This window comes from Metopolophium dirhodum, chromosome 6, assembly GCF_019925205.1.
Source record: "Metopolophium dirhodum isolate CAU chromosome 6, ASM1992520v1, whole genome shotgun sequence".
Taxonomy (NCBI): Eukaryota; Metazoa; Arthropoda; class Insecta; order Hemiptera; family Aphididae; genus Metopolophium; species Metopolophium dirhodum.
The window spans coordinates 35,697,421-35,703,958 of record NC_083565.1 but is presented as its reverse complement, the minus strand read 5'-3'; the positions used below and the strand labels follow the sequence as shown (position 1 = coordinate 35,703,958).

Genomic DNA, 6,538 nt, shown 5'->3' with positions numbered 1-6,538 from the left:
ATTTTGCTATTTTGTTGTTATTCAAAAACGAATAACTGTAGATATATGAAAATTGTACTGAATGTTTATATTTTCATTTACTACAAATCATACAATTTTGAAAATATTTTTACTCTTTTTGAGCTGCTCACGGACATTGTCAGTTTTTAATTTTTTTAGTCTTTTTTTCTATAAATATCGCGCAGGTGTACCCATATATACCTAATATTATTGTTTAAATCCCAACTGTGAATCGTGTCCGCGAGTTCCTATGATAATAATGAAACATTTATCTATAAGAACTGCGTCGATGAAGCGAATAAACGCAACACGTGTGTGATTGGAGGAGACTTGCATAATATTTTTATACGCGTGTAGGACCTATAATAATTATTGTCGAATATGGACAGTTTTTGAATTATTTGAATTAAGTTTTTATATATAATATAATATAGGTTGTACTCACTTGTACAATTTGAAATACAATAATAATTGTATATTGTATTTAGAATTTATACTGTGTGCTTTTAAAATGTATTTTATGTATCTTGTATCCTTGTATTTACATTGTACATACTATTATAATAATATTTTATACTATATTATTATTATTATTAGTCTTAAGTTATAATAATTTCTGCTTTGGTTGCTAAGGTTATTAGCATTAAATTTGTATATAAATTACTTAAAATGTATAAGTAAAGTGGATAAAAAAATAATTAGATTATTAAATAAGTGTTAAATTATATATTTAGATATTTATGTAGGTACTATTTATAGTTATGTATCTATCTACTTAGTTATAATTTTTTTTTAAATAATCTAAGGAAATACCAAATAAAAGTATTTTCGTTTTTCGCACTCAACCGCTATTACCATTGACATGTCTTGTAACTCAGACTAGGTCTGACAAGTCTAACTAGGTCAGACTTCGGAAAAATAAAAACAATTAGGCTTTTGTAAAACAACAATCAATTTATTGAAAATACTTAAACAATTTATAATTTATTTTTATTCAATTATGTAGATTTTTTTCAAGTTAGTACTTAGTATTTGACAATTACTAATTTACTATTTACTAATTACTAATATCAAATATATTTTGTATTTTAAGACAATTTTTGAAAGTTTTTCGCCAATTCCTGATTTACACTCTTGTTATTGTTTATGTTGTACAATGCACGAGAGTGTATAAAAACACCTATCGATATTTCTTGAAACCAATTTGACATACCTACTCGCTTCACATTTATTGGGTCAGTATTTTGTACAAACTTGAAACTATAATATTATTAACGATGTGTTGGTGTACATGGCCATAAAAAATTGGCTATAAGTAAAAAAAAAATAATAGTATTATTTAAATATTTTTTTTTATTAATCTAAAACATAAATAACATCTAAGAAGTTTTTTCAACCGGACGATTCGGGCCAACTGTCGATTAAAAACGCTGGTTGAAAATCAGGGAATGTCCGGCTCATAGATATACTGCACTAATGACGACGAGAGGACATATTTCGGCGGACTGACGGACCAGGACGCAATACGGCCATCGAGCCAACCCCGCAGGGGTTCTCGTCGGGCCGCGACGACGGCGCGAGGTGTACTACAACAAACAGCCGACCCAAACCGGCAGTACTCTGGGCGGAGCGAGAGGAGGATGCTCTGGTGCTCGACGGCGATTACTATGGCATGCAGCGGCGAAAACAGCCTGGACGGGATCAGGGCCCGTCAAGCAGAGGACTAGTCTGGAAATCGTCCTTTGCCCGGAGGACCACCACCACAGAAATGCTGCCTGCGTCCGTGAAACCGGCCCGAGTGTTCATTCTGGGGTCAGACAGGCGGTTCGGACTAGAAAGCCCTGGCTGCAGATCGAGGTGCGGGCCGTGCGTGCCGGACTTGTGGTGATGGTGACATGAGGAGGAGGAGGAACATTTGGAGGTGACGGTGAAACTGGTCGAAGGGTAAAATGGTTTGATGGCGATGACAGTTCCGAGAAGCGTGATATAGATTCAAGAATTCCGGCGAGCATATAATTTGGAAGCTCGCCGGTCAATGTATGCTGAAATTGTAATTTTACGGATAATTACTAACAATTTTAATTTATTTCACGACATAATATTATTGTTATATGATTTATATAATAAGTTATTAGTATAAGTTATTTATAAGTTATTTATATAACACTTTTAGTTCATAAATACTGTATGTAAATAACTTACATTATAATATAACATGTTGTCATGTTGTCTGTTTGGTAATTGGTAGTATAATATTAATTGATTTGGAGTTTGGATACGGGTTAGACTGATCTGTAAGGGCCAGCTTTTGCTTGTGCTTTTGCTTATGTTATTTGGTCTCTTGGCACTGCCACATATCTTCTTACCCCGTTCGGTTTTACCGTCACTCCGTTTGTTCCTCCTCAACTTCGACTCTGTTGTCACCATCTTCCTGTCCCGACACCTGCAACTTTGGCACGCGCACCTCGTCATCTGCAGCAGGCTTTCTAATCCGGTTCGCTCAGCCGTTTGCCCACCCCGACCACAGCAGAACGAACACCATCCTCGCTCACGGGCAGGTCGGTTTCATGGACGTGGGCAGCATTCCCATGACATTATGCTTTCGGTGGTCCTCCGGCGGCGGCTGATCTCCAAACTCGTTCTCGCTGATCCCGATCCTCTTCTGCTGCTGCTCCAAGTGCCACCACTGCATGCCATATTTTTTTATCCATCTCCGCCGTCGAGCTCGCATCCTCTTCCTCCGCCACTAGCTGTTCGGCCACAAATTACGTTGTAGTACATCAACACTAAGCCTTCGTCGCGGCCCAACGAGAACGTGGCCCGGTCACCACAGAGGAGGCCGACCCCGTCCAGGTCCGACAGCCCGCCGCTAGTCCTCTCTTCGTCCTCGGTGCAGTATGTCTCGGTATATGTATTATATGGGCGCCACTCCAGTTCCTGGACATTCCCCGATGATTCTATCCAACTCAATCAGCGTTTTTCTCTAAGTTCGCCCGGTATTGGTTTGATCAGCCTACGGTTATTGTGAATAATTAATTTTAAAAACATTAATATAAATAAACAAATCTCGTCACTATGGTCCAAGATATTATTATTAATAACATTATGGCATTATTTAATATTATATTATTTCGTTTTTAGCATTTAATCAAAAAAGATGTTTATTCAATTATAGCCAGATATCTATATGTATAGCTGTGTATGTATACGAAATTAATGTTATACCTACCTAATAAGTTATACGTTTTAACTAATATTTGCAGATAATTAATATGATAATAAACAACGAATATATTATAGATTAATGATTATAGACATAAGCTCAACTAAGGAGGCTGGAGTAGTGGAGTGGCCATGCACTCTCAAAAGTTACGCATAGCCTCCCTCCCACCTAAATAAATTATTCTTTGAACCCACATGATATTAAACTAAAATGAATAAAAAAAAATTGAATTTACTTGAATTTTTTTGTCATTATCTATGGCAATAATATAGTTACCAACTACAACATTATAAATACAGAATTCGATCGATATAGTATGATATGTTATACTCGCGAAGTGCTTGTAAAATGGACGGGCGTGTATAAAAATAGGCAATAGCATAAATTGTTAAGCACATTAAAGCAATTAATAATAAAAAAAAAAAAAACAAAGAGCTCTAGAGGTCTACTTGTTCAATATATTTTTACGTCTTGAGCTCTTGAAACTTCTCGGAACGTATTATGGTTAAGGTAAATAAGGCTACCCAGTACCATTATGGTACGTGTTTGAACTCGTGAATGATGCGCGCATTTCTGGTACTTATATTATATATATGATGTATTATTATATATAGGTGTAGTCATTTTTGGTGGAATTATTGTACGTTTGTGGGTAGAACCGATCGGTTTTAATAAAACGTCAGACAATGATTGAAATATCATGATTGCCTTTTAGACGACTGTTAAAGTTATAACTTATATTTATTAATATTTCTTGTCATTGCGTAGGGGAGCATGGGGCGCAGTGTTACACGGGGCAAAGTGTTACGTTAACAATTATTCATATTGCGCAATCAGTAACACTAGAATAACTGCGCAAGATTTTCGACTTCGGCCATGTGCATACTGTTACTGATAAGCCGGTTTAATAACAAACGTATTTTAATAAATATTTTGGAAAATGTAAAATAAGTCGAAAAAAAAAAAAAAAAAACGTTTTGTATTGGTCAAGTTTTTTGTCACAGTTTTTCTTTAAGGTAAGTAATTTTTATTTCATTATACTGTCTAGCTTGTATAGAATAATATTTCATTGGAATTATCTTTTTATACGAAATAGCTATTGCGTTATAACAAAAATCGTTAAAAATGGACAGTTGGGGTCAACTGTTACGGGGTAAACTGTTATAATGTTAGATAAAACTCGATTATATTCTGTATCAATTCTTTTAGTGTTTGCAACATTTAATTCACCTGTGCCTATTCAAAGGTTTTTTTTTAATTGTTTTGTACAAATGTGATCTATTTATAGATGACTAAAATTTAATGTCATTTTAATAATTCTAGCATAATATACATTTGACACCTTATAATAACATAAAGTATTATTAAAAGTTAAATATTCCTATTAACAATTCACTTTATAGATTGTTATAATGGTCAGAAATTATTTTTTACATTGTACATTTTAGCTAGATATTCATCTTCAATATGGACATATTCAATATTAATGATGGGACAAGCTTACTAAGGTCTATCATAATATAAAAATGTATATTGAATAACTTGTATCACTTTACCCCAGGTATGTAACATTTAGCCCCGTCCCGTTCCGTCTTGGGGTAATGTGTTACAAATTGTTTTTTTTTTTTTTAAAGTTTTTAACTTGCATATATTTTTTTTTTTCTAGTTATCATAGTTATATCAATCATCATATGTGATGTAATATATAATGAAAAATAAAAATAAAAATTATTTTACTGCACACGTTTTGTGTAAAATACAAAAAGACAAAAAGTGTATCATTTAGCCCCAGGCTCCCTACTTTTAATAATACAAATTGAAAGTTACCTATATAAGTAGTTGTATAAACACATATACAAAGATGTTGTAAAGAAGGACGTTGAGCAGTTGGGAGGTTGTCCCAATTGGAGAAATCTAGCATTGGATAAAGAAGGATGGAAGCTTGGTTGTGAGACGGGATGGTCTTAAAGGCCCAATAAACCCAAAAAAAAAAAAAAAAATAAGCACATAAATATTTGGATGTGCTGACGAAAATGATTCGTTAAACTTTGCGTGGAAGACGTATTCGTATGCATTTGTAGTCTTTTGACTAGAAATCGTATCCAAATATGAGGCGGAAAAAGTGCCTCGTTAGATATTATGCAATCTACTAAATAGTCACTAAATTCTCAAACACCGTTATTTCCTGGGATAGTTGACATAAATTCATCTGTAAAAGATTCGCCAACTTAAACCAAATGTATATCACGAAGCCGCATTAATAGTCAAGGTCTCGTTCACTTTTAATAATTTCTTAAATATACGACATCTTTATTCTTTAGACAGAGAAGGAAAAGCGTGTACTACTGTACTATGTAGTAGTAGGTACTACTTTTACATTGGTTTACATGTTATAAAAATAAAATATAATTACTGTCAAATTTATATACCTAGGCTGCGTTAATCTAAACTTTTACTGATATCAGAGAAAGTACCTAGTTATAGCATCTGATTTATTGTAAACTGTATCTCAAGAAAAACCAAACATTAACTATTTTTTGAACTGATCTATTTTATACAGTCATGCAGTTGTATATAATTATACGTTATAATTGACTTTTTTATAATTTATCCAAACAGCTCTCCAATTATTGCATTAAATAATAGATTATAGTAATTGTAATATACATAATAATGTATACAATTTAAAAGTATAAAAATAATAATTAATATGCCAATGTTGTAACTGTCGTCACTTTTTGAGGAAGTAAAAATGCTTTGATTTTTTATTTCAACATCTTTTCTGGTAAGAAAGTGAATCTAATTGGTAATTTGGGTAATAATAAGCAAAATTTACGTACTCACATGTTAAACGTATATTATATTAAATTATAAATAAAAGAGCTGATAAAAAAAAGCGGGTAAGTGGATGTCGCTCTGCTGAATAGTAGGTTACAAGTGGGCCCATGTATAATGGATTGTATTAAAATTGAATTCAATGATATAATATCATTGTATAAGAAAAACGATTATAAGCGGAGACGGTTTGTCAGTCTGGATATTATATTGTTATTATATTTTATTATAGTTTCTATTTTGAATTAATATTAAATATTAATAAAATATTTTTATTTTTTATTCGCTTCTATGGTGATAAATATAGTGTTAGAATTTAATATCCCGTGTTTAGCAGTCATTCGTAATTTGTTGGTGGTTTTTCCCGTGGCATTAAATAACTATTGAGATAATCGAAAAATGACCTCTCTAAAGTACCATCTTGATCCAATTTGTTAAAAGATAAGATACTATATGTTGAAATCAAATTATTCCTTCTGT

General features: G+C 32.8%; 1 pseudogene; it reads right to left on the bottom strand.

Annotated features, from left to right (window-relative positions):
• Positions 1-1,319: 1,319 nt before the first annotated feature.
• Positions 1,320-2,427, bottom strand: LOC132947765 (uncharacterized; annotated as a pseudogene).
• Positions 2,428-6,538: the final 4,111 nt, after the last annotated feature.